Here is a 28,000-nt window from a genome sequence, read left to right on the forward strand (position 1 = left end):
CCTCTTGTTTGCATTGTGACATACTATGCCACCAATTCGGACCCTCCTGCCTCTCTCTTACAAGGACCCTTATTAGAGATTATGTTGGACTCATCCAGATAGTCCAGGAAAATCTCCCCATCTCAAAATCCTTCTCTTAATCACAGTTCTTTTACCAGCAAGATGGGTTTAGTTGAAAATAGCAAAGGATTTGCAACTCAGAATAAGCAAGCTATAGCTTTTATAGCTATAGCTAAAGCCATAGGCAAAGTCCACAGCACCAAGGAGAGGAACACTCTTATTTTTTTTTTAAATGTTTATTTATTATTGAGAGACAGACAGAGTGCGAGCAGGCAAGGAGCAGAGAGAGAGGGAGACACAGAATCCGAAGCAGGCTCCAGGCTCTGAGCTGTCAGCACAGAGCCCGACGTGGGGCTTGAACCCATGAACCGTGAGATCATGACCTGAGCTGAAGTCGGACACTTAACCGACTAAACCACCCAAGCACCCCAAGGAATACTCTTTCATAGAGGAAAGGGGCAAGCTGGGAAGACTGTTATAAACAAAAAGTCCGTAGGAATAAATTCAGAGCTCAAAATGTAGTGGCTTTTCATTGGCTGAGTTGTGACTGTCTCTCATTGTCTGGGCTGTTGCCAGGCAAAGAGAAAAATCTTCCTTCCTCTTGCTGGTGTTAGTAAAGTCGTATCAAGTGGCAACATGCCTCTCTTCCTATTGAGGTCCTCCGTAAGCTTCTTCTGTTGAGGGTCTGTACTCGATGGCAAGTGGTAGTGCCTGAGGGCTCCCCCTTGTGGTCTCCTGACTCTATTTTAAGGAGGTTTCCCTTTATTAATTTTCATGGCCATATAAGGTAACATTCCTAGGTTCCTGGGATTAGGAGAGGGGCGTCTTTGGGGAGCCATTATTCAGCCTACCACAGATCCCACTCCTCCACTTCCTCTCTCACAGATGAATCATACTCCCACCAGTCGGTTGTGTTTGTTTCCAGCTCTGTTTTTGTACTTGTTCTTGCAACTCTCTAATTTAACTTAAATATAATGAAACCAATGAATTCTGGGGGGCAAAAAGAAAGAGTTGCAATATCTATGGAACAAGGTAAATAAGCTAAGGCAAGTCGTTTTAAAAATGTGGTCAAATTAGGTATGGCCAGGAAATCTGTGAAAATTTGAGGGAAAAAATGTCAGATCCAAAACAATTAAATAATATGTAATAGGGATGATTTGTGTAAGAAAGACGAAGCAGAACACGTTTTGGTTTTTTTTTTTTTTTTTTTTTTTTTTGAAAGGTAAGCGTACTCATTTTAATTTCCTTTTAAGAAAATATTTATGGGGGCGCCTGGGTGGCTCAGTCGGTTGAGCATCCGACTTCGGCTCAGGGCATCATCTCGCGGTCCGTGAGTTCGAGCCCCGCATCGGGCTCTGTGCTGACAGCTCAGGGCCTGGAGCCTGTTTCAGATTCTGTGTCTCCCTCTTTCTGACCCTCCCCTGTTCATGCTCTCTCTCTCTCTCTGTCTCAAAAATAAATAAACGTTAAAAAAAAATTAAAAAAAAAAAGAAAATATTTATATTAAGGGGCGCCTGGGTGGCTCAGTCAGTTGAGGGTCTTGCAGTTCGTGAGTTCGAGTCCCACATCGGGTTCACTGCTGTCAGTCTGTCCGCGCAGCCTGCTTTGGATCCTCTGTCCCCCTCTCTCTTCCCCTTCCCCGCTTTCTCTCTCTCTCTCTCTCAAAAAATAAAACATTTAAAACATTTTTTTAATGTTTATTTATTTTTTTGAGAGAGAGCGGGAGACAGAGCTCAAGAGGGGAAGGGCAGAGAGAGAGGGAGACACAGAATCCGAAGCAGGCTCCAGGCTCCAAGCTGTCAGCACAGAGCCCGATGCGGGGCTCGAACCCACGGACTGTGAGAACGTGACCTGAGCTGAAGTTGGACGCTTAACCGACTGAGCCACCCAGGCGCCCCAAAAATAAAACATTTTTTAAAAGACTTAAAAAGAGGAATATATTTGTATTTTAAAACAGGACACATATACATCTGACTAAGCAGCATGGCTGACACAGACCAAATCCATGCTGGTAAGCTTTTGAGAACCACGGGGTATGCCGACGTTAACACTGGCACAGGCAGACAGAATAAGAAAAAATAGTGCTTCAGGGAGAGCAGTAGTGATCCATAGGGTAGGTAAAGACGAGGACACTGTAGCAGGAACAACTTCCTACCTAGTACTGATACGTGCAAAGTTCCAAATCTCTACCATCGGGAAACCTACTTGCACAAAAGAACTAGGCCTCGCATGAAAAAATACATTGGTCAGGGGTGCCTGGTGGCTCAGTCGGTTAAGCATCAGGTAACAATCTCACGGTTCATGGGTTTGAGCCCCACAATGGGCTCTGTGCTGACAGCTCAGAGCCTGGAGCCTGCTCCGGGTTCTGTCTCTCTCTCTCTCTCTCTCTGACCCTCCCCCACTCACGCTCTGTCTCTCTCTTTCAAAATTAAATAAGCATTAAAAAAAATTTTTTTTAATTGTTAAAAAACTTGGTCAACAAGGTGATTTTAGATGATTTTATTAAAAGTGTAAAGCAGGTATATTTAAATTATATTCCCACTTTAACCAAATTTTTAGGTTAACTAACCAATCTCTCTCCAGTCTTATTTTTTTTTTAATTTTTTTAATGTTTATTTTTGAAAGAGAGAGAGAGAGATGAGTCGGGGGGTGGGGGACAGAGATTGGGAGACAGAGGATCTGAAGCAGGCTTTGCTGACAACAGAAAGGCCGACGTGGGACTCAAACGCACAAACCATGAGATCATCACCTGAGCTGAATTCAGAGACTCAGCCAACTGAGCCATCCAGGCCCCCCTCTCCAGTCTTATTAAATTTGATTCAGGGCTTCAAAGACGATATTAATCATTTAGGGTTGCAAAAATTTGGGAAGAAGGCTTAATCGAAAGAGTGGAGCTTCTGGGGCGCCTGGGTGGCTCGGTTGGGCATCCGACTTCGGCTCAGGTCATGATCTCGCAGTTTGTGAGTTCGAGCCCCACATCGGGCTCTGTGCTGACAGCTTACAGCCTGGAGCCTGCTTCGGATTCTGTGTGTCCTTCTCTCTCTGCCCCTCCCCCACTTGTGCTCTGTCTCTATCAAAAATAAATAAATGTAATAAAAAAATTGAAAAAATAAACAGTGGAGCTTAAAGTACTCCTTGAAAGTTATATAGGATCTGAATAGGTGATCAGGGGTCGAGGAAGGCACATGGGATGAAACAGTATATTCACAACTGTCAGATAGAGATAAGTAGGAATGATCATTTTTTTAAAAGGTAATCTCCACACCCGACGTGGGGCTCAAACTCACAACGCTGAGATCAAGGGTCGCTCGCTCTTCTGGCTGAGCCAGCCAGGTACTCCAAGAATGCCTGAGGTAGAACCTTGATACTTCAAGTGGATCTCATTCCAGCAGCATCAGCAACACGAGGGGGCTAGAAATTTGGCCTGCCAGGCCTCGCCCCAGACCCACTGAGTCAGAATCTGCAATTTAACAAAATCCCCAGTTAATTTTATTTGCTTGGAACCTGTGACAAGTGCTGTTTCAGAGAGAGCAGGAATCTTCTTAAACTGCACCGAAGACTTAATATGGTACATGCAAAACAGAATGCCAACTGAGTTTATTAAGCACCTACTATGAGCCAGGCACACTACCAAGTGCTTTGCAAAGCCTGTCTACTTAATTCTCAAATGTCCCAGTCTTATGAAATAGGGGTGATCTTTACTCTCAGTAACGAAACAATCTTCTCTGCTGTCTGTGATCTCTTTGGTTGAACTTGGTGTAAAGAATACATTAGTGTCTCAAAACCTCAAATAATTGCTTTTTAAAATTCAATACGTAAAATATTTTGACATAATATTTTTTGCTCTCTTTGTTCCCTACGTTGCAAACTCTCACAGCTGGGATGATCTCAGATGCCTGGATAATTTCAACCTATGAGAAGTGGGAGACCACTCAGAAGCACTCTGGTTAGAACAGGGGTAAAAAAATAAAAAGCAAGAAATACACACTGTTAAGTGGACTTCAAAAATGATAAATCAGATTGAGCCAAATCTTAGAGAGTTTGGAATAGGTTTGGGGTCCTCCTACAACACTGCATTCATCAACAGTTCATGCAAAAAGAGGCTAAGCCCTGTCTTACCAGAGGAGGCATGGAGACCGTCTTTCCTTGCCTTGTCCAGACTAGGAAAGGATAAAATTGTATCTTCTTGCTTCTCCCTGAGCTCAGTGCTCAGTCCCACTGAACAGGGTAGAAGAAACCCAGGTGTGGGCACTCTCCAGAGCCATGAACATGTGTGTGCCTTGCTCACTGGGTCGGTTTTCAATGGACCTCCCGTTCCGATTAAATGCCTTTCTATAAGAAAGATTCCATGGGCCTCCACCCAGCTGTTCTCTTTATACAGTCTGGGGGTGGCAGACAGAAGGCTCCTAAAACTGCCCCAAGTGCTGAGTGGTAGGCGGACTGGTGCTCACCGCCACTGGGCTTAACCCCGGAACTAAACCTCATTGTGATGAGGATGGGAAGGCACTGGGGGGCTGGAAGGGCTGGGGTGTGAGGGGCATTCCTTTGCCTCTGACTTTCACAGAGCACACGTTGTATTCTAGAATCAGAAATCTGAGCGTGGGAAGGAGTGGGTTAGCCCTAGAGAAAGGGAAATGAGGATCATGAGTCTCTGCAAAGAGCTGGAAGTTAAAAAAATCAAGCTGTGCTTACTTACCAGCCATGATTCAATGGGGTCTTTCTTTGCCAGGTCCCAATGTCGCCTTAAAAGTATCTTGAATCTAAGGACAATTCCTATAAAGCAAGGGACCTTCCATGTCTTTATGCTTTACCACCTAAAGCCTTGCAGGGAGTACAGTGCCTTTCTTTCTTTCTTTCTTTCTTTCTTTCAAGTAGGCTCCAGCTCCTCCCAATGCGGGGCTTGAACTCACAACCCTGAGATCAAGACGTAAGCTGAGATCAAGAGTTGGATGCTTAACCGACTGAGCCACCCAGGCGCCCCTCTAATCAGTCTTTTTAAAAATACTTAAGGGGCGCCTGGGTGGCTCAGTCAGTTAAACACCTGACTCTTGGTTTCAGCTCAGGTCACGATCTCACAGTCTATGAGTTCAAGCCCTTCATCAGGCACTGACAACACGGAGCCTGCTTGGGATTTCTCTCTCCCTCTCTCTCTCTGCCCCTCTCCGGCTTTGTCTCTCTCTCTCAAAAATAAATGTGTAAACACTAAATTTTTTCTTTTTTTAATTTTTAAAAATACTTCAAAAAGTTTGAGGTGCCTGGCTGGCTCAGTCTGAAGAGCGTGAGACTCTTGATCTCAGGGTCATGAGTTTGAGCCCCATGTTGGGTGTAGAGATTACCGAAATAAAATAAAATAAAATAAACTTAAAAATAAGAATACTTGGGGCACCTGGGTGGCTCAGTCGGTTGGCGTCTGACTTCAGCTCAGGTCATGATCTCACGGTTTATGAATTTGAGCCCCACGTGTGGCTCTGTGCTGACAGCTCAGAGCCTGGAGCTTGCTTCAGATTCTGTGTCTCCCTCTTTCTGCCTCTCCCCCACTCTCTCTTTCTTTCTCTCTCTCTCTCTGTCTCAAAAATAAATAAACATTAAAAAAATAAAATAAGAATACTTAAAAAATTCTATATATGTATTAATGCTTAGTATTGTTTTTACACTATTTAAAAATTTATTTAAATGATATCATAGTATATATATTCTGAAATTTTCTGTTCAGTGACTTAATATTATGTTCAGAGATTTATACTGAGACTTGATGTAGTTTATAAATGATGTATTACATTTCATCTGTTCTAACTAACTATATGGTATTGTAATTGATGATCAGATCACATTGTGTCTAGTCCTCTACTGAGGGGCATTTAGGAATGTTCCAGCCTCTCACCATTTCAATTTTTCACTTATGTGAATAACCTTGTATTTACTCCTTGAGCACAAGTGGGGAATATTCTCTGGGATTTATGCCTAGACATTCTGCAGTTTATCTTAGTTTGGGTTTGTTTTTTGTTTTTGTTTTTTTCTGGAAAGAATACAGATATCTGCCTAGTGCATGGAATGGCTGCTTGGAACAAGTAACCCTGTAAATATAAAAATGCTTCGTAAATTGTGACACATGGCATAAATAAATAGTATTATCGTTCACAACTTAGTGATCTCTGCAGTCTGGCTTGCTGGAGATCGTATATTTAGGGGACTAAGAGCTTTCTTCCCCTCTTAAATTACTTACAAAATAAGATTGAAACATGAAAATTACATGATAGGTGGTTTAACCCAAAAAGTTCTTAGGATATGGACACCTACTGTTGGAGAAGTAGAAGTAGGCATGGGAGGAAATTTGGGGGATGTTTGTTAGGGATCAATACTTATAGGGGTGCCTGGGTGGCTCAGTCGGTTAAGCGGCCGACTTCGGCTCAGGTCATGATCTCACGGTCCGTGAGCTCGAGCCCCGCGTCAGGCTCTGTGCTGACAGCTCAGAGCCTGGAGCCTGTTTCAGATTCTGTGTCTCCCTCTCTCTGACCCTCCCCCGTTCATGCTCTGTCTCTCTCTGTCTCAAAAATAAATAAACGTTAAAAAAAAAAAATTAAAAAAAAATACTTATAAAAGGGTTGGGGGAGGAGCAGGATTGGGCAGAGGTTGAACTGTGATATACCGCCACAAGCTTTCAGCCTGGTGGGGAGCCCTGAAGTGCATATTCCCCATCGGTGTCCTGCCTCAGGTTGGAAGGGCTGGGTCTCTATACTCCTGCCTTACGAGGCACCAGAGAAAGGTGCAAGCTCAGGTGACGTGGCTCTCTGTAGTTGTGACAGCTCTGAAGAAAAGGACAGCTACAGGCTATCCATGAACCCCTCTTCCTGCAGCTGGGCTGCACCTCAGGCCTTCTTTGAAGGGAGATCCTGGGCTGGCGTCTCCACGTCCTTCGTCTCCTTATGCTGCTTGAATCCATTCTTTATGGGCATTGAAAAAGCAGCTTCCCCAGGATTCCAGCGGCCTCTCTGTTTGAGGTACACTTTTTGAGAAACAAATTCTGCCTCCGTCTCTACAATTGGTCTGGGGCAACAATTGACCTACATCATTTTCCTCCTACACTGTCCATTGTAGATCCCCCTCACCCTCGGCTACCAGCTCTTCTGGCCTTGGAGTCTTACCTGGGGGCTTGATCTGGACTGCCATCAATGAGGGGCCTGAGCCCTGGTCACCATTTCCTTCTCTGGCCAGGCTCCTGTACTTGTCAATTTACAGTCATGATTGGGCACGAATGTCTCCCTGCCCCATTGCGTAATAATAGCCTTACCTGTTCCTGATGATCAGGGTCAATTACCCCTGCCACAATGGTGACTTCTCTTCTTGGCTGCTGGCCCCTGGACACAAGAAGCCCAAGGTGTTTGGGCAATAGCTGTAGCTTATGATTCAATGCGCTCTTGCTGGGTCCCCTGGAAAAAGTGAATCCTCTTTGGGGCTGAGGTCCTCTAAGCCTGCAAAGCCCAGCAATGTGGGGACAGGAAACACAAAGTCCCTCAGAAGTGGGTCATTGAGAATGATGGTAAGTGAGGCCATCTGGACTTATTTACACTTCCTATTGGGAATACAAAGCTACCTAAAGACTTTGGTTCAAGGCACATGATGTGCTCTGGAAGATGCATCCTCACAGAGTAATGTCTCTAGCTGGCACTTCAGCTCTGTCTTCAGCAGGCTGCTCCAGCCCCATCAGGCTGGCAGCGTCTGGGTGATATGGTCATCGGATCCCACGGTCACGGCCCATTTCCACACCTCCTTTCTGGTGAAGTTAGTTCCCCTGTCTGACACAACGTGGGATCTGGTACTGGTGGGTCAAACACTCTGTAAGCCCTCAGATAGTGGTGCTGGATGAGGAAAGGAAAGCTCATACCGGAATATGTCCTGTGGGAACAAACTGTTGACCTTTCCAAAAATGGAAGGGGCCCAACATGGCCAACTTGCCCCCAGTTGGCCAGTTGGCCTCATTGAGGAGTAAGGGGCTCAATATTGGTCTCTGTTGCAGGCAAATTGGACGTTGGACAGTGGCAGTAGCTACATCAGTCTTGGAAGTACAGTTAGTCCTTGCTTTGCATGGTTCCAATATGCACAAAACTTCAGTTACCATGATTTAGTTAAATAACACCGGTCCCCCAACAACACGGTTCAAATATCTGTTACCACACTGTATTAACTGTACAAAGTGTGCAGAGCGCAAACCCCAATGTTAGCTCTGTAGGCCAACGATCATTACGTAAATAGAAGATGCATGTCATGATCGGTGCTGATCACATCACTTCTTTCAAAGTCATGTGGTGACCGGTCACTGCCCACCTTTGTTCGGTTCACACACAGGCGAGGGCAGCCAAGCATCTAGTTGTGTTACCTGGTTCCCAGCGAAGCTACCCATGTGACGGTTGACTATGATGGATACTCGAAAAAGGGAATTGGCCAAAGAGATGAAAGCGCGGCAATGAATCCCCACAGTGATAAGGCTGGAAGTGAAATTCGAGTCAAACGAATTATAGAAGAAACAGCTGACTCTGGGAACACACCCCCAGCTGCCTTTTGGGAGCCTCTAGATGCACAGCAGAGGAACTTAGTGAAGGCCAAAGGTAGCGACGGAACTGAGAACGAGGTGGCAGCAAGAGAGCGGAGGTGTCCCAGAGGAAGCGGACCTGGCAGAAACTTCACACGCAAGCGGCTCTTTGAAAATTCTCATGACATTCCCGTTCAATTTCGTGGAAAGCGCAAAGCATCAAATGTCGGAAACTGATCCAGACTTAGAAAGGAATACAACAGTTCTCCACAGAGGCATAAAAGAGATGCTCTCTCCATATAGAAAAGTATACAAGATGGTAAACATTGTCCGAACTCTTGTTGCTAAGTTTACTTATACAGGAATAAACCACTAATTTCCAGACTTTCTCATGTTTTCAGTCATAGTTGACTAACAAAATATTAGTCGCACTATTTTTTTTTGTTTCCCTATACATGTATAACCAACAGTAAAACGGTTTTTAATATTTTGACAAAATGTTTTTAAAGTCGCAGCATGATCATCATTTTTCCCCCACTGATTTTTTAAAAATGTTTATTTTTGACAGAAGAGAGAGAGAGCACATGTGCGCGTGTGCACGCACACGCACGGTTGGGGAGGGGCAGAGAGAGGGAGACACGGGATCTGAAGTGGGCTCTGTGCTGACAGCAGAGAGCCCCATGCAGGGCTCAAACTCACAAACCATGAGATCATGACCTGAGCTGAAGTCAGGGGCTTAACCGCCTGAGCTCCCCGGGGCGCCCCTTCCCCAGTGATTATTAACACTGCACAGTTTCAGGGTGCATGGTCATTTTTACCATCCCGCACTACTGTGCAAGGCAAGAACTGCCTTTATGTGCCCTTGGAAATATTCTCAGCCTCCATCTCTGTCACGGTGGCCTCTCCATTCATGTGCCCATCATGCCAGTTCTCGGGTGGCCAACGGCCTAGGAAGTTCAGACGGTGAGATGTCAAAATCTTTGGGGACATCCACCAAGATGTCTCCATTCCATCTGTTAGGACTAAAGGTTTTTCTAACCTAGTCCCCTCTCTTGACATGGGCCTGCTTTAATTTTTTATGAAGTCCAGTCTCTTAGCTGGAAGAGTCCAAAATTTTTTCTGATCCCACCATTGCAGGTCTAAAGGTGCATCTATGAATATCCAGTGAGAGCCTTCTGGCGTTCACGCCTGGATTTCATACATGGTTTTCACCCTCAGCTGCTCCTTAAGTTTCTGTAGCCATCAGTGGGACTTAGCCAGAGCCACCCGATCCAATTATCCTTATATCTACCTTTTCCTTCCAAGTTTCAAATACCTGATACATCGCACCCACTAGTGCATTGGCTTCTCCTGGTACTCGTGCCCAAATCACCCCCCACCCCCCAGCCCCCCGCCCTGGGAGATGTAACAATTGAATGGCCGCCGGTGCTAGCAGCATCTGGACTCTACTTACCACCAGCGATGGGGGCCTCACGGCCAGCCTGGTGGTGTGTGACCCACTTTCAAACCCTCACTTTGTCGCCTGCTTTCTGGGACCACGCCCAGCACCGATGGCCGCAGGTTAGAGTCTCTGGAAGTCTGGGGTGCAAGATGGTTGTCAGAGATGAACACCCGTAAAAGGATGTGAGAGGAAGCAGGACTGCTTTGGGGAAGAAGTTAACTGTTACATCCACCCAACAAAGGCTTCAGCAACCCAACAGGACAATCTGGAGCAAGAATTTATTGTCATGCTTTCCCCAGTTAGGTCAAAACAATTAGGCTTTAATACCCGCCCCCCCCCCCCCCGCCCCACTTTCCTCAGCCACTGGACTCAGGCTTTCCTGGGAAGGGCATGACCTTCCACGAAGCCGTTTAGGCAGCTGAGACCCACCAAGAAGGAGCTGATGGCCGGCTGGGCTGTTTGCTGACTGCACTCCCCGCCCCCAGCCAGACAGCACATACCTCCTTGAAGCGGGATCTGGGCGGCACCCCTCTGTGTCTACCAGATCACGGGAGTTGCCTTCCTCACTCCGATTCTGCCTCATATAACGGCATTGACAACGTTCATTCTAATTGTGACCGGACTGTAGAATACCACAAAACTGGAGTACAAGTCTGACTGTGTAAATCTCATCCTGAATGAAAAAAAAAAAAAAAAAAAGAGTCATTTATTCACCTGTTTTGGCCAAAAAGCCACTCTATGTGATTTCTCTATTCCGACATGGATATTTACAAAGGAAATAGTCATTGATGTTTCCCTCTTTTCGGTCTCCTAGAAAAAAAAAATCTTGAAAAAGTTTTCCTCGGAAAAGCAGAGTCATCTAGCAGACCCTGTGGCTAATGTACAATTAAACCGTACAAAATTAAACACATCTCACATGACTGTCACGGGTTCCCTCTGAAGAGCTGAATCACATATACGAAAGCAAACTCCCCCTAGAAGAATAACAGAAACATGGAAACCGGGAGGCAGCCTCGTGCTAAAGACCCAGCAGGGAGGGAGCTTGGAGGTTAGCCACGACCTAAATTCCTACGGTGCTGAAATACTACCATTTTAGTCGACCCACAAGTGTTTACTTGGCATCTCCATTGTTGCCTCTGACGTTGCACGGGGTCCGGAGGGGAAGCTGAGGGCCAGCGGGACTGACCGACTCCCCCAGGGTCACGCTGCGGCCCAAACCCTGACTGAAACCCAGGCCTCCTGACTGGAAGAACAGTGCTTGCTGCTGCTCTCTTCCTGGTGCTTGTTCTCCAGCAGGGAATGTTATCCATACAGATAGAACACAACAAAGTCAGAGTTATATGTTGTTGTTCCCCCCCACCTTTTTTTTAAGTTTATTTATTTTGAGAGAGAGAGAGAGAGCAGGGGAAAGGCAGAGCGGGGGTGGGGTGGGCAGAGAGAATCCCAAGCAGGCTCTGTGCTGTCAACACAGAACCCGACATGGGGCTTGATCTTGCGAACCCTGAGATCATGCCGTGAATGGAAATCAGACACTTAACTGACCGAGCCACCCCGGTCCTTTTATAAGGCTGCTCCTTTCTTGAGGTCCCCTCAGTAGATGCTGTCAGTGTGCCCTGACACTGGGTGTGCTTTCTGCCCTCAGCCACCCCATCTCTGCCGTAGCCTGCTTTACCTGTGCTGCAGAAAGCCGGGTCTCCCTGGCGATTATCCCCCTCCACAACCTGTAGTCCGTAATGGACCACAGGCAGAAATGGGGATACGAATGTTCCCATCCCTGTCCTTGGGTGGGACAACTCTTGAGGTGTGAGCTACCCCTCCCCAGGTCACCTCGGCTTGGTATCACAGCCTTACTTGGTCCTCTTTTCTTCCCTGCCCCACTTCCTTATTCCCCTGATGATTTTTCCTGGGAACACTCCCTAATACATCATTTTCCTATGAATATTCCTTGTCTCAAAATCTGTGTCCAGGGAATAGAAGTGAAAAACCACTGACTCTGAAACTTTTGTCTAAATTTCCTTCTGTGTAAACATGGAAAATTCTCTCTCTCTCTCTCTTTCTCGGATATCAACTGCTTATTTTAATGTGGGTGTGGGTTGGGGGCTTGGCACTCAATTAGAGAGAAGCAGGCCAGGTCAGTGCTTTGGTGAGCACCGAGGCTTCAGCCAAATAACTTGCTGACGTGTCTATCACTAATGCCTGTGACTACAGGGTGAAAAAAGTGTTGTCCAAAGCTGACTGATCAGTGGGGCAAGAGAAATGGTATTTTTCAGTATCTCTCACGGGACGAGACCTCTGAAGGATTTTGTAAGCATTTGTTGGCAAACTGGAAAACACAACCGGGTAACTCCCAGAGGGGACAGGAGCTTTTTAGGGTACACAGTGGAAAGTAGAAGCCCAAGGGGAGGGAAGGGAATGGACCCAGGCTGGAGCAGCAAGCTGGATGGGGGAGGGGAAAGGGGGCCTGGCCCAGTAAAGGCCTGGGAGCCAATGAAGATTCCACAGAGGGATGGGAGGGGGAGAGGAAGGCCTGGGGGCATTACCAGAACAGGTGAAGTCTCCAGGGGACATAAAACAAATAAACACCCAAGGAAGAGAAGCCTTGCAAAACATTTGTAATCCCTCACTAACTGCCAGGCAATATGGTGGGTGACTTTCAGAGACTCGTGGCTAAAAAAACTCAAACACACTCTATTTGTGTAGGAAAAGCCTGCACTGGCCAGCCACAGTGGCTAAATTTCCACAATTAATCAAATCATTTGATGAAGGCAAGATTTCTTAATCAGGATCCAAGGCCCAAGGACCTTGAATTCAGGGGGTCCGTGAACTTGGATGAAGAAAAAAATTATATTAAATTATATCTGCATTCTCACCTAACTGAAATTTTAATTATGAATGTAGTCAACACACCTTAGCACCACCTAAGACTTCGTCACCAATAGAAATCATAGGTATTTTTGTATGACGTTACCGTCGGTATGAATATTTCGAGATACCATTGATGCTCACGATATTTTCAAATTAAGAAAACTATTAGATATGCCTCTAGGTCTTGTTTTCTGATATATCAATAAAGAAGAACACGTTACTATTTCACATTTCAAAACATATTTTGAGAGCAGTATTTCAATACAGTTGGTTTCCTTTGTATTTCATTTTATGCATTTCAAACCACTTTCTGACAAGAGGCCCATGGAAGAACAGAATAATCATAATGAAGGCATTGAAAGTCACATATAAAAGCTCATGTGAGTAATTGTCACTGGTGTCCTTTAACACACATCAGAAGAGCTTCGTCCCCCCCAGGAAAGAAAGGGTGCTGCAGAAAAGGTGAATACTGAGGAGGCAAAAAGAAAAGGAAGATCTGCTTCAGAGGACAGAGCTGGGTGTTGGCACCATACCTGGGGAATCTTCAGCACCCCGGAAGGACACGCTTCAAAAAAGAGAAAGCCAGAGGATCTGTTGCCACACAACAAACAAACGAAGATAAAACAACCTTCTCTGCAAGGTGATGTGGATTGAAGGATGAGTCAGCTGAGACATGGGTGTTTGTTAAAAATACAGATTTTCAGGCCTTGGGTTGAGCGTGAGAATCTGTATTTTTAAGAAGCACCCCAGGCGGTGTGGCGCTAAAACCCAAGCAGGGAGTCTTGACTATAGAAGAATGTTGGGATGGAAGAATATGCTGTAGCTTTCCAGGGAGTAACTCGGCTATCCTTGACATGCTAATTTGTACCTGAATTCCCGAGAAATGGAGATTGCATCCCTGTGTGTCATAATCCAGCCCCCTACTGAAGCAGGTGGACCTTCTCCCTCCAGGAATTTTAAATCCTGTGTCATTCATGAACGTATGGCCCCATATTTTTCAAAGCACCAGATCGGGGCTTTCCTTGGTCTAAATGAATCTTTTTAAGTAGGTCCGAACTCTAACTACACTTCCCATCTCAGTTTTAGAGGACTGGGATATTTACTTATTAACAAATACTTATTATGCAAATCATAACGTTCTAACCTTAGTGTAACTGAATGCAGTTTGGGATTTGGGGGGGGGGGAGAAATTCTGAGGAGTAAATCCACAGTATGTTTCAAAGAGAGATTTAAATTGCTAATTTCCTAGCATCGGAATGTGAGTAAGGATTGTCACAGACTTAGCATGCAAACCACGTATTTAACATTCCTGTGTAGTAACGGTCTCTGAAGTTGTGTTTTGGTTTGAGAAACAGCAAGAATAAATATAGCACGAGGGGGAAACTTTGTTGTTTATTTTTAAGGGGATAAAAATTTATGAGGAGCTTTTGCTCACCAGAAAAGAGCTTTCTCTTTAGTCTCCCACATGATTTTATACCTCTAATCACATTGGAAAGAACTTGTTTCCCAATGCTCTCGGAGTTCTGCATTTCGCTTCCCAGAACAAGGAAGTGAAGGGCTATGAAACACACACACACACACACACACACACACACACACACAATAGAAATGTGAAGAACAAGCATATCACCAGACAATATATGTGATTTGAAACAAAGACAGAATTATTTGCCTGCGACTCGGAAAGTTGTGCTGGGGGTGCCGTGAGGGACTGGAACTGGGTCTCTCCTTTCCCAACCCCCCTGGTAATCTTAACCACTTCCTCCACATTCATTCTCTTTTGAGTAGCCAACACATGGCATTTGGACTGCAGCAAAACCTCATTGTGACATTTCAATGGCATAATTAGTGACAATTCAGTCAATGTGTGTTGGGCACCTTCCACATATACCAGGATCTGGTCTCAGCCTTGTTTGTACACCGGCTCATTGACTCTTCATAATAACTCCATTAGGTGGGTTTTATCATCCACATTTTACAAGTGGCTGGCATAGAGTAAGCACTCATTGAATAGTACTTATTGTTTTAAATCGTCATTATTACTTTTATGAATAACTTCCATATGAGGCCATCAGGACACTTTCAGACTCTTACTTGAGCCTTGGAAAACAGGTTCAGTGTTGGTGGCTGGAGACAGGGAGGAGGCAGAGGGTAGTCCAGTATAAACCCAAGGCTGAAGGAAGGAAACTGTAAGGAATACATGAAAAATGAGTAAATTTGCTTGTTTGTGTTGAGTTTGTAGAGAGGCATGTTTGGAGCCGTGCCTGGAAAGATAACTGCGGGTCTCATTTTGGAGCCTTGCTTGGCCAGAGAGTTTGGACATAAATTTAAAGGCAGTGGAAACTCACTGAAGGTTTCTGACGGGGCAGATGTTCTGGACTATGCAAGAAGGGCTGGGCACAGGGCAGGAGGCAAGAACAGAGAGGAATGCATTAGAGAGTTACTGTGGTATTCCAGGTCTAAGGTGATAAAGTCGGAGCCTGAACCAGGATAGTGGCCGTAAGAACGGAAGGAAAGGATGTGTGAGGGAGAAATTATGCAAGAGGGCTTGTTAGGACTTGGAGCCAGGAGAAAATGATGGGGAAGGTGGAGAAATCAAAGATCACAATCAAGGTCTTAATCTTGAAAAAATTATGGTATCGTTTCCAGATAGAGGAGATGGTGTTCAGATAGAAACGGGTAGGTCTGACTTTGAACACACTGATTTTGATTAGAGGATAATATCTAGGTAAAACTGCCTGCGAAGCAGTCAGAAACTCTAGTAGAGTGGGAGAAATGGAGAAGGGAGGAGTCCATTCTTTGGAAAGACTCATCTTTTGTGGGTAGAGGAGGAAGGCAGCCATTGAAGGAGAGGGAGAACAGTGTTGACATGTAAGGAAGAAAAGCGACATAGTAAGCAAGTGTCAGATAAGCCAAGGGAGGAGGAGGATTCAAGCCAGGGGGTGGAGGAGGTGGCCAAAAAGCAAGAGGGCAATGGTGGCCACTAGACATTTTTGGGAGCCACCCACCTTCTCCTGACCTTCCTTTGTCTGAAAGGCACATGAAAAGGTTATAGGGGCTTAGGAGAAAGAGGGTAGCTCTGTACAGATTCTAGGTCTTGCATTGATGTTTTTATTTACAGCCCCACAAATAAACCTCACTTGTGGTCAGTAGTGCCATCTGTGAATATGGAAAGCCTATCATTTTATTTTTGCAGTCATTGTCAACATCATCTAGAACCATCAGTGTGCTTTGGCTGCAAATACAGAAATGCAGGCTCGGGGCGCCTGGGTGGCTCAGCCTGTTAAATGTCCGACTTCAGCTCAGGTCATGATCTCATGGTTTGTGAGTTCGAGCCCCGCGTCGGGCTCTGTGCTGACAGTTCAGAGACTGGAGCCTGCTTCAGATTCTGTGTCTCCCTCTCTCTCTCTCTCTGCCCCTCCCCTGCTTGCCCTCTGTGTCTCTCTCTTTCTCTCAGTGAATCGGAAGCCCTAAGGTAGAGTAGATGTCACCATTGGTTGATTAGAGGCTCAAAAAAAATTTTTTTTAATTAATTAATTAAGGAACGAAGTATTTCCCATTTCTCCTCTCTGCTGTCCCCAGTGGAAGCTTCTTCCTCAGAGAAGTAACAAGATGGCTGCCGCAGTTTCAGATAACACAGCAGAAGTATCGCTATTTGGAGGAAAAAGAGAGACCACCTCTTCCTGTAGCTTTCTTGGAGGAGGCAGGAAACTTTGCCAAAGCCTCCCAGCCGACTTCCCCTCATGCCTCATTGGCCAGAATTAGGTCACATGCAAATGCCTGACACAGTTCTCGTAAGGGTAATGGCATTACCTTTAGAGGAATCAGACTCATTCCTGACAATTTCCTCTGAAATACTTGGCTATGCAGATGAGTCCCTGGACAAAATTGAAATTCTGTTAGAAAGGAAGGAGGGGGAATGGACCCTGAGGGGGCAACTCTTAAATGGAGGCTATATTATCAGTCTTTAGGATTATGAAGAAATGTTTGCTTAGGATCCCTATCTGAAAGGGCCTTGTAATCTGGTTGGTGGTAGACACTCCAAAAAATGACAGCAGAGTTTTTAGCACAGTTTGGATACATAGTAGGCGCGTATGAATTTGCTGGATGAATGAATACGTACCAGTACACCCTAAATGCTAAATGAATAACACAACCATGCACAGAGATTCAGATGTATTGAATCAGTTCTAGTGCAAAGATTTATCAAGTATAGTGAAGTTCTATTAGAATACAGATACCCAAGTCACAACCCCTAGAATTCAAATTCAGGTTTTTTCACGGCCCCAGTTACCTGCATTTTTAAACAAGAAGCCTAGGGGGTTCTAGTACAAGCTCCATGAGAGTTAGGGAGGGTGGCTGTAAGGGTGTGGTTGGAGTAGGTAGGTAAAATTTTGTTTAAAGCCATCTAATGAATCATCAAATTAAAGAACTGGTGATTTACCTTCTGATATTTGTAAAATGGTTGCTAGGATCCACAAAATAGTGTTTTAGAGTTCTTATCAAAGAACCGTAAGTACAAAGGGAACTTACTGTGCAACTTTTCCCTTCTGGGCTTAATTAAGCTGATCGACTGCTGAGGAAAAGGTGAATCAAACAGTGTTTCCAAATTCCAAATTCGAAGGTATTTGTTTTATTTGAGAATACAATCACATACAATGATCAGGCTGCTGTTTTATAATGGATTGAAAACATTTGCTCATTCTTATTCTTCCCCAGCACCAGTACCCCCTGCCCCAATTTCTTTATAATTTATTGTACTCAGAAACTTGTAGGTGTAGGGTGAGACTATTCTTTCCCTCTGAATTGCAAAATTTACATTTAGACGGGAAGAAAACCTTAATTTGCCACAGCTCTTATTTAACTGTCTGAAGAAATAGGGTCTAAATTCCAACCAGCAGATACACGCGTGCTTGCTTTCATGTTGCCAATGTCATTTTCATTTATATCTGGTTAGTTTTTACTTCCCTTTCCTAATTCACCCTTTTATTTCTGCATTGTACTCACTTCCTTTGCTGGGGTGTGTGTGTGTGTGTGTGTGTGTGTGTGTGTGTGTATTTTATTTTCTCAGTGAATGCACTGGTATTGATATACCATTTGGATTGGATATTTGTAAAGCCTGGTTGGAGAATGTATGTAATAATCATAACTATAATTATATAGCAAGCATGATTTCAAAGCACTGTGACTTCCATTATCTCAAACTTCAAAACTTATTAGGTGCTAATATGCATATCATTTAGCAGGTTAGGAATTTGATATTTTTCCAGGATCATACAGTTAGTAAATAGGGCAGCCAGGGGGGGGAAAAATTATAAGCCATGGTGGATTTGGTAGTGTCATATAAACTGGATTTAATTTTATAGGATTATTTTTTAAAACCTAAAAGATAGATCATCTCATCTGCTTTCATTCATACAATAGTAGCTACATCTGGATGCTCTGTAAGTAAATTGATATGGTTAGGGTGTTATTAATGTCAAGGATTGTTTTAGTGCAATCTGGATGCTTAATGTGAATTTAACCTCTAAAAGTGAAGGCTAGGGGCCCCTGGGTGGCTCAGTCAGTTGAGTGTCTGACTTTGGCTCAGGGGAGCCCCACATGGGCTCACTGCTGTCAGTGCAGAGCCTACTTCAGAACCTCTGTCCCCCTCTCTCTCTGCCCCTTCCCCACATGTGCTCTCTCTCTCTCTCTCTCTCTCAAAAATAAATAATTAAAAAACATTTTTTAAAAAGTGAAGGCTATGGGGCGCCTGGGTGGCTCAGTCGGTTGGGCGTCCGACTTCAGCTCAGGTCCTGATCTCGTGGTCTGGGAGTTCAAGCCCCGTGTCAGGCTCTGTGCTGACAGCTCAGAGCCTAGAGCCTGTTTCAGATTCTGTGTCTCCCTCTCTCTCTGACCTTCCCCCATTCATGCTCTCTCTCTCTCTGTCTCAATAATGAATAAACGTTAAAAAAAAATTAAAAAAAAAAAAGTGAAGGCTATGGGGTGCCTGGATGGTTCAGTCGGTTAAGCATCCGACTTCGGCTCAGGTCATGATCTCACGGTTCGTGGGTTAGAGCCCCGCATCGGGCTCTGTGGTGACACCTCAGAACCTGGAGCCTGCTTCGGGTTCTATGTCTCTCTCTCTCTCTGTCTTCCCTCCCCTGCTCACATTCTGTCCTCTCTCTCAAAAATAAATAAATATTTTTAAAAAAAAAATTAAAAGTGAAGGCTAAAAAGCTTTACGAGTGTACGTGTCTGTGTGTGTTCATGTGTGTTAACAGAAAATAGGTTATGATCATTCACAAGGTTCTTTAGATACTGCTTGTGTTCAGTTTCTGCAGCAGTTTTTAAATTTATTTAATTTATTTAATTTTTTCCTGGAGGCTCAGGACTCTGTTCCAGTTTCTGAGCAGAGATATGAGGCCCTCTAGCTCACCATGCTGAGATTCATGATCATCACCCTGTGCCTAACACACCAGCTACTATTCTAGGAACTTGGCTGCCTTTTTGAGACTCAATTCCCTTTCTTGTGTTCCAGTTTTATTCATAAATGATAATGATCATTATAGCTAGCATTTTGTGGGGACTCAATGGGCACCAGGTGCTTGCATAAGTGCACGATCTCATTTAATCCTCCTAATAAGCCTATTGCAAGGGTTATGGATGAGAAAACTGAGATTCAGTTACGGTAGCAAGTGACAGAACCAGGGCCACCCTTAACGGGTGCATTGAGTCCCTGCCCAATACCCAGTCTGTCTAAGATCATGCTTTACAATGCCCCTTCCCTTTCCCAGCTCACTCCTGATGTTCACAAAACTCTCGTGGTCCCCAGAGAATCAGTTATGCCAAGAGTATTTTGCGAGATGTTAATTTGTGTTAAATACACTTTCCGTCCTCCACAAGTAAAGTGATGTGATGATATTAATCATAAGTCAAGATAATGCCTAGATTCTAGGCAAGCAATACACTCCTGGGGGTGTACCTAGGAGCCCTGGAAAGAAAGTGTTGTTTACAATTGTCGGAGCCCCCCAAGTTAAACCTACGTCATTCAATGGGCACAGGTCGACAGTTCCACTAATGTGGTCACCCACCAGCTGTTAAGTCCTAGAGTTCTCATGTCACTTGGAATACTTGAGCCTAGTCTTGTTTGAGGAGCTGCCTGGGGGCAGTCAGACTAAAATTGTCCGTTTGTCCGTGTCACCAGGCAGGTGGCATTCATCCACCCCTTGGAATGACTGTGCAATGACTGTACGAGTGGGGCTCGGGAAGACAGCCAGGAGTGTTGACAGGTGCTTTGTGTAGGACATGCAGGAGCTGGGACCATTCCTTGCTCTTTCAGATAAACATGGCGGTAAGGTTAAGGGGAAGAGGATCAAACCTCCAGTTGTTCTCAGAGCCAACAGGCTGGGAAAAGCAGTGAATGAAATGGAAAGTGCTAGGAAAGTTTAGGAGAATCACCATAGGATGTTCTCCTTTCTGAGGAAGGCTCTGGGGATGATCTAAATGACAAAGATCCTCAAGGTCCTTCCTCCTCCATACCTGCTAAGGTCTAGGGTGTTACTTGCCCAGGGGCTGGGTTATTCTCCCTCCTCCAACACAAAATCCAAGTGTCCCATTCCAGCGGCTCCCCCTTCACCTTTCCCCAGTCATTCTCTGTGCTCACTTGGACCTTTCATCTGGAAGAAACTTGCAAGAAGGATAAGGAATTTTTATAAACTTACCGTGATTTATTATGTCCCCACTCTGGCCCCCAACAGGCCACTCTAGGGAGACTTGATGAATAGTGTGTTCAGCCAAGTGTTCGTTATCCTTATGATCTCTGTAACTGTTCTTTGACTGGGGTGGGGGCAGGGGCGTCTGCTCACCCAGGACACGTATCAGTACCAGTCATTATAAAGGGAAGAGCTGAGGCTGATTGCCAGAATGGTGAGGAAGTGCCTCCGCCTGGAGGAGAGTTAGCAGCCCAGCAACCCTGGCCCCAGCTAGTCTTTGAGACCGCATGACTTGCAGCCGCCTCCCCAGTTCCTCCTTGGCAACAGGCTATAAAGCAGAGAACCATTTATTGCTCAGCAGACATTCGATGTAGCCTACAACTGATTCCCAGGGACCATACAGCTTGGCTTATTATCCGTTTTCAGGGACTTCTTGCAAAATCCATCAATCAGCCCATGAGATCCTCATCCTTCCTCTTCCAGAAAGCTGTGTCTGCGATGTAATCCGTAGTCCCTGTCACAAACACTATCGAGAGCTGGGAAAGGTCTGAGATTGAACATTACAAGTTAGCCTGGCCTGTCAGAGCTTCATGGATGCTAGTCGCAGACATAAGACCCCTGGGTCAGAAACAGAGGTCTTAGACTCAGTACAGTACGTGGTGGGGGCTTCAGTGTATTTCTATCCGTTCCTCCACCCCGATGCCCACGGTGGGGACATAGATGGATGCGGGGACACATAGTCGATTTCATTACAGGCATGTAACCCTGAGCTTAGGGAACCCAGATCTTTCATATGGTACAGTATGTGTGGCTGTCCAGCACTTCAGAAGGAGACGCTGTGTGCTATACAAACATCCTGGAAAAGATAGTCTGGGGAAGTTGGTGCTTCTACTACCAAGACGTGCAGAGATGTGAGAGACCCATGAAGAATTCTTTCCCTACAGGGGTCACATAAATACATTTAATAAAATAGTGAGGGCTGAGATAAAAGTATTGAAAAGGCACTTGAAACCAGTGTTCATTATGTCTGCTAATTTGTTTTAACACACTTTCCCTTCAGTAAACCCATTGTATTATTAACTGTTTGGAAAGATGTTATGTTTGTAAATTGAGGAATTAGATGTAACAATAAATGAGGGACTAAAGAGAACATGTTTATGATTATTATCAGGGGTTTTTTTGGCATGTTTTTTCCTTTAAAAAAAAACCTGATTGGTTCATTATAACTACTGGATGCTAACTTCCTGTGCTATTACTTCTAGGCTATTAGTGTAAATAAGAGGAAAATTAAATTGGTTTGGTCTGAAGCCAGCCACTTCCCAGTACAGAACAGTACTTGTTCAAAATCTTGCCCACTGTGTTATTTAAAGCTGGAATGAGCAAATTAGAAAGTAATGATAAAGGGAACAAAATCTTGAAATACAGATGAAAGGACTGAATTGCTTTTTTTTTAAGTTTATTTATTTATTTTTGCGGGGGGCAGAGAGAGAGAGAGAGAGAGAGAGAGAGAGAGAGAATCCCAAGCAGGCTCCATGCTGTCAGTGCAGAACTGATGCAGGCCTCGATCTCACAAACCACGAGATCATGACCTGAGCCAAAATCAAGAGTCGGTGCCCAAGGACAGAACTGCTTTTTAAAAAATATATTTTAGGGGTGCCCGGGTGGCTCAGTCGGTTAAGCGTCTGACTTCAGCTTAGGTCATGATTTTGCAGTTCATGGGTTCGAGCCCTGTGGACAGCTAGCTCAGAGCCTGGAGCCTGTCTTTGGATTCTGTGTCTCCCCCTCTCTCTCTGTCCCTCCCTTGCTTTCTCTTTCTCTCTCTCTCTTAAAAATAAATAAAACATAAAAAAAATTTTTAAATATATTTTATCTTCCTACTTCTATGAATATTTGCTGCTCCCAAGAACGTTTCATAACATTTCCAAGGAGACAATGACAAAGGTGATAATTTCTATTAGTTCAGGGACCAACAATGCAGGGAACAGAAGAAAGGAACTGACAGGTTTAATGACTCAGTAACCTCGTCCCTTCCCCTCTGTCACTCAATGTTTGAAAATCCTGCCTTTCTTTTAATTATAAAATCTATTTAATCGTCTATTGGATGCTTACCATGTACAATACCCATTCAAGACTGAGTAAAAGGTGGTCTTGGTTAGGCTGATAAATCGTAATGCAAGTGAAATTAAATGCCCTAAGAATGCCGTGAGAATTCAGAGTAGAAAAGGAGTATGTCTCAGAGTGCAAAGAGAGCTTTATGTAGCAGAGGCTAAGAGCATGGACTCAGGAAACAGCCTGGGTTCAGAACTCAGATCTGCCGCTTACTAATTAGTCAAATGACATTATCCCATCGTTCTTCAGTTTCCTCATATGTAAAATAGGGATAATAATACTTGTCTCAAAGGGTTGTTTTGAGGATTAAATGAGTTAATATATTCAAACCACACGGAACAGTGCTGGGCACAAAGCTAAGTGCTTTAGAAGTCCAGCTGTAATTGCTGTTGTTATATGTATGATTGTGGAGCTCAGGAAAAAAAAAAAAAAAAACAACCTTTATGAATGAGAAGTCACTACAGGTGATCCTGGTTAACAGCAGGGAATGGAATGGAGACAATGTCAGACATCCCTTTTCTGACAGGCCAGCTGAGGCCCTAGAAACATGGATGTCCTTGGGTCTTGCTCTGGGGAAGGCTAGACAAAGACATTCCACACCTGCTGCTCTGAGCCTAGGGCAAAGGTTGCATATGTGCATACATCTGAACTGAAATATTCATGAAGGATGTACCCAATTGATTTTCCCTGAGTCGTGGAATGACAGGTGATGTTTACTTTCTTATTTTTGCTTGTCTATACTTTCTAATTACTAATAATTAATATCTATTATTTGTTATATTAGGAATAAATGAAACCCTGTTTTAAAACGCCATTATTCATTAAACAGTTGGCATTTATTGATAAAAAATTGTGTTTCTATTCTTTTCAAGCAAGGACTATAATATGCAGAAATTTGTGACTACGATGAGTCCAGAATTCACTAGGAGGGTGGCATATGGAAACCAATCTCTTCGCTAGTAAGTGAGTCTGGCTGACAACCCAAAATGGTAATGTGACCATAACATTACTTGATTCCATTTAAATCTTACAGCAACAATAGAGGTAGATATTATCGTCTCAATTTTATAGATGAAAACTCAGAGTATTATATATCATATTGGTAATCAAGAATTTGGGAATCTAATGGGATGCCTGGCTGGCTCTGTTCGTAGAGCATGTGACTCTTAATCTCTGGGTTGGGAGTTCAAGCCCCACACTGGGCATAGAGATTACTTAAAAAAAAAAAAAGTTATAAAAACTTTGGAATCTGAGAATATCATGCATCTAGTCTAGGGTTCTCAGCCTCAGCACTAGTGACATTTTGGATCAGAAAATTCTTTGTCATGGGGGCTGTCCTATGCATTGTAGGACATTCAGCAGTAGCCCTAGGTTCTACCCCTAGACACCTGTAATATCCCTTTCCTCACAGGTTGTGACAAGCAAAAACATCTTCAGACATTGCCAAATGTCCTCTGATTGAGAACCACTGGTCTAGTGTATTCTATTCATTAATTATTAATTATATATCATTAATCATTAATTATGTATGAATTAATTATTCATATTAAACTCAACATTCAAGATATAAACCTCAAATCATTTTCAACACTTCACCTTTATAGGGGGCTTAGTCCTTCAATTAAATCTTTAATTGATGTTGCTGTTGATGAAAACAGACATTATGACATAATGGACATATTTTGTGTAAATATTTTCCTGTCTTTTGAATTACTTCCACCCTAATGTTATCAAATGAACAAACATTTTTTTAATTTTTATTTTAGAGAGAGAGAGAGTATGAGTTGGGGAGAAATGTAGAAAGGAGAATCTTGAAAAAAAAACTTTTTTTTTAATGTTTTTAAATTTATTTTTGAGAGAGAGACAGAGAATGAGTGGGGGAAAGGCAACCAGAAAGGGAGACACAGAATCCAAAGCAAGCTCCAGGTTCTGAGCTGTCAGTATAGCACCTAAGACTGGGCTTGAACTCACGACCTGTGAGATCATGACCTAAGCCCAAATCAGACACTATAACGGACTGAGCCATCCATTCTCTTTAGGTGCCCCTAAAAAGAATCTTAAGCAGGTTCCATGCTCAGCCCAGAGCCTGACTAAAGGCTCAATCCCACGACCCTGGGACCATGACTAGACCTGAAATCAAGAGTTGGACGCTCAATCAACAGAGCCCCCCAGGTGCCCCAGGTGACATGATTTTGATTCCTATTGTGCTATTAGTTTGAACTACTTTTCTCACTTTGTTTAATTAAAATATTTATCTTTTTCCCCTTGAAAAAATTGTAAGAAAAAAAATAAGTGTTCTCTATGCAGTTTTTCAGTGCCTTTAAGCTTAGAAGGCACTTCCTGGTGGGGAGTATATATTTGGAAATGGAGGGGAAAGTGTGGCATGCCTGTTATACACACTGACATACTTAGTAAGCATGCTCCTACATGTAGTATAGAAAAGTGAGCTTGCTCTCTTTTGTAAAACACATTCTCCTACTCTTAAAAGCAATCATTCCCTGCTTATATAAACACTTGCTAGGTTTTTAATTGACATATGCCAGACCTAGTAATAATTAGAGCTAACATTTACCGAGCACTACATTACACGATCTCTCAAGTATAACATGGTGTTTACAACACTGGAATGTGTCGGGAGGCCAGAATTGGATGCGCTTGAGTTTAAAATTTAAGAAACTGGGATGAGAATTCTGCTTCAGGGCCACACACAAACAAAAACCCCGGAAAGGTTTTAAATGCAGACCCTAAAATTGCACTGTCCAAACCGATTGCTACTAACCTCCCATGCGTATCTAAATTTTAACTAAAGTGAAATAAATTTTAAAATTCAGTTTTGGCCACACTAGCCACATTTCAAGTGTTCAACAGCCACATAAGGCTAGTAGGTATCATATTAACAGCACAGAGTAACATTTCCATCATCGAAGAAAGTTTTATTGGACAGTGCAGAGCTAACAGAATATTGCCTTCAGGGCCATTTTTGTGATACCAGATAAAGCTTTTGGAATTCCTGACAAGTTTCCAAAGCTGTGTAAGAGAACTGGTTGTTGGAGTTGCCTGAACTTCCTCCAGAATTGGTGAAAAGCATCAGGTTGGGGATAGTTTGGTTGGTTGTTACTTTCTGTCCAATATAATACTAAGGCTCTAAGAAATTCTGTGGTGAATTTCTTCTACAGGAACACAAGAGCAGAAAAAGCCCAGGATAGCTCAGAAAACTTCCGTCCTGTAATATCCAGTAAAACTGGTGACCATTCACTGGGTGTTTCCTATGTGCCAGTCACTGTGCTGAATGCATACTTCCTTCAATCCTCACAAAACCTCTAAAAGATGTGTATCGTTGCCACCATTTCACAGGTAAGGAAGCTGAACTTTAGAGGCCTAAGGTCACACAGTAGCAGAGCCAGGATCTAAAACAAGATAGCTTTATGCTCATGTGTTAAGCACCCCTGTAAACCTCTGGTTCTTCACTTTCCTCATCTGCAAGTCTAAAAGGACTAAATTAGAAAACCCCAAAGTTCTCTACCATTTCTAAAACTATGTTCTAAATTAGAATAATACCCCCCGCCCCCCATTTTCCCAAGCCAATGAACTATGCAGGGTTTGGAAGAGCGCCTTGCTACCTAAGGATATGCTTTCTCCCATCCATACTTTTTCCTGAAACCTTTCTCGGCTTCCCATTATCTAATGTGGTTTCGACTGTTGTGATGTTTATCTCACGCCACACATACTCCTGAACTAGAGAACGTGCTCTCGTGGCAAGGAGGGATTCGCTCCGGTAAATTCTTAAAAACTTAGCAGAACGCCTAGTGCACAGTAAATGCTCCACGAACATTTATGGAATTAACTGGAAGTGGACTGGCAGGAAAACGTGAACCACTTGAAGAGAACTATTAAGGATATTACTTAGAAAACGGGGCTGTCTGAAGAAAACCCCGAATGGAATAGCCCGTATGGGGGGGCGGCTGGAGACAAATTCTGAGCCGCAGACACCTGACGAAGTGGAATAACGTTAGGGATGGCGGTGGTGACGTTCGCAGGGGGCGGAGCGGACGGCGCCAGGACTCTGGGAGAGGCGGCAAACTCCACCCACCCCGGAACAGCGGCCGCCTGCCCTCCCGGGTCTTCCAGGTTCCCGGGACCGCATCCCAGCCCCGCCCCTCCTCGGAGGTCGCTGCTGCGACGGCAGCTGCGGCTGCGCAGTGGCGCGCGCGTAGGCGAAGCGGCGCGCGCCGCGGTCAGCTGATTGCTCCGGCTGGCACGTGACTTGCTCCGTAGACGCTGGGGTCGTGAGAGCCGTGGGGCCGGAGCTTAGGTCCGGGAGGGATGGAGCGCTGAGCCGTTAACGTCTGCCGGGCTGTCCGCCTCCGTACCTGTTAGTGCAGCCACTTCGTCGTTTGACATCTTCCTGGGTCAGTGAGCGATGGTTACCCCGGATGGGGAGTCCTGGCCAGGCCGAACCTTGCGCTGCGGTCGCCGTCTGGGAGGGATGGGGGCGGGCGCAGGGGCCGAAGCTGTGGCGTTGGAGCTGGCTGGGTGGCTGTGGCTGGTTTCTCGGCGCCAGTTCGTTGAAACCTTGGGCGTAGGTTCTGTTTCTAAGGAAGAGGAAGCAGGGAAAAAGAAATGGCCCTAGGGGGTACGGAATAGCAGAGACAGGAAGGCAAAACACTGAGGGTCTGGGACATTTCTCCTTGCATTGAGGGTGGGGAGCAAATCCACGCCCCCTGATTGAGAGGGATGAAATGTGACAGAGTGGCCCAGATGAGGATCTGGGGTGGTGTTGTGTGAAGTCACCGCGAGCTCGAGAGCCTTCACTGGGTGTACGCGCTTGTGAGTAGGGGGATGGCAGTTTAAAGGGTCTGCGAGCCCTTCACTACTGGCAGGGGTCTCTCGCACAGGATGCAGGATCTTTGTAGGCAGGGGAAAGAGTGAGAATCCAGAGAACTCAAACCATTTTTTATTAGAATGGGGGAAGGGTAGGCAAGAAACCCTGCAAAGGAACTTGAGAGAGTCACGTAAGGCAAATTGAATCACCTGAAAATGAGTAAATAGAAGCTGATACTCTTTTCAGAGGAAAAGTCTGGTATGTTAGGGAAAGATAAAATATTTCAGTGAGAGCTCAGAACTTAGCACTGCTCTAGGAATGCGGGAGTGGGGTGTAAACAGTCCAGCCTTAGGAGTTCCCACCAGTGTTGGGGAGAGAAGTCACACACACATGAAACATTGAAGTACTATGAAGTTGCAAGAAATGATCAAAAAGAATGCTAAGTGCTTTGGAATTGTGAAGTAGGGATGGAGATATGACCC

At 44.5% G+C, this 28,000-nt stretch overlaps 1 protein-coding gene across 11 annotated transcripts in view; it reads left to right on the forward strand.

Annotated features, from left to right (window-relative positions):
* ATP6V1C1 (ATPase H+ transporting V1 subunit C1) overlaps positions 1-28,000 on the forward strand; it is a 150,135-nt gene that overhangs the window by 25,186 nt on the left and 96,949 nt on the right. For 6 of the 11 annotated variants that reach the window (XM_042923487.1, XM_042923488.1, XM_042923489.1 and 3 more), the window contains exon 1: positions 26,932-27,105. The exons of 1 other annotated variant lie outside the window; for it this stretch is intronic. The gene's annotated coding sequence lies outside the window, so the exon portion shown is untranslated. Of the gene's footprint in view, positions 1-25,872; positions 26,051-26,925; positions 27,106-28,000 lie in introns of those variants that run through there. 4 more of the 11 variants (XM_042923491.1, XM_042923493.1, XM_042923485.1 and 1 more) reach the window with 3 other exon arrangements.

The sequence above is a fragment of the Panthera leo genome, chromosome F2 (genome assembly GCF_018350215.1).
Source record: "Panthera leo isolate Ple1 chromosome F2, P.leo_Ple1_pat1.1, whole genome shotgun sequence".
Classification (NCBI taxonomy): Eukaryota; Metazoa; Chordata; class Mammalia; order Carnivora; family Felidae; genus Panthera; species Panthera leo.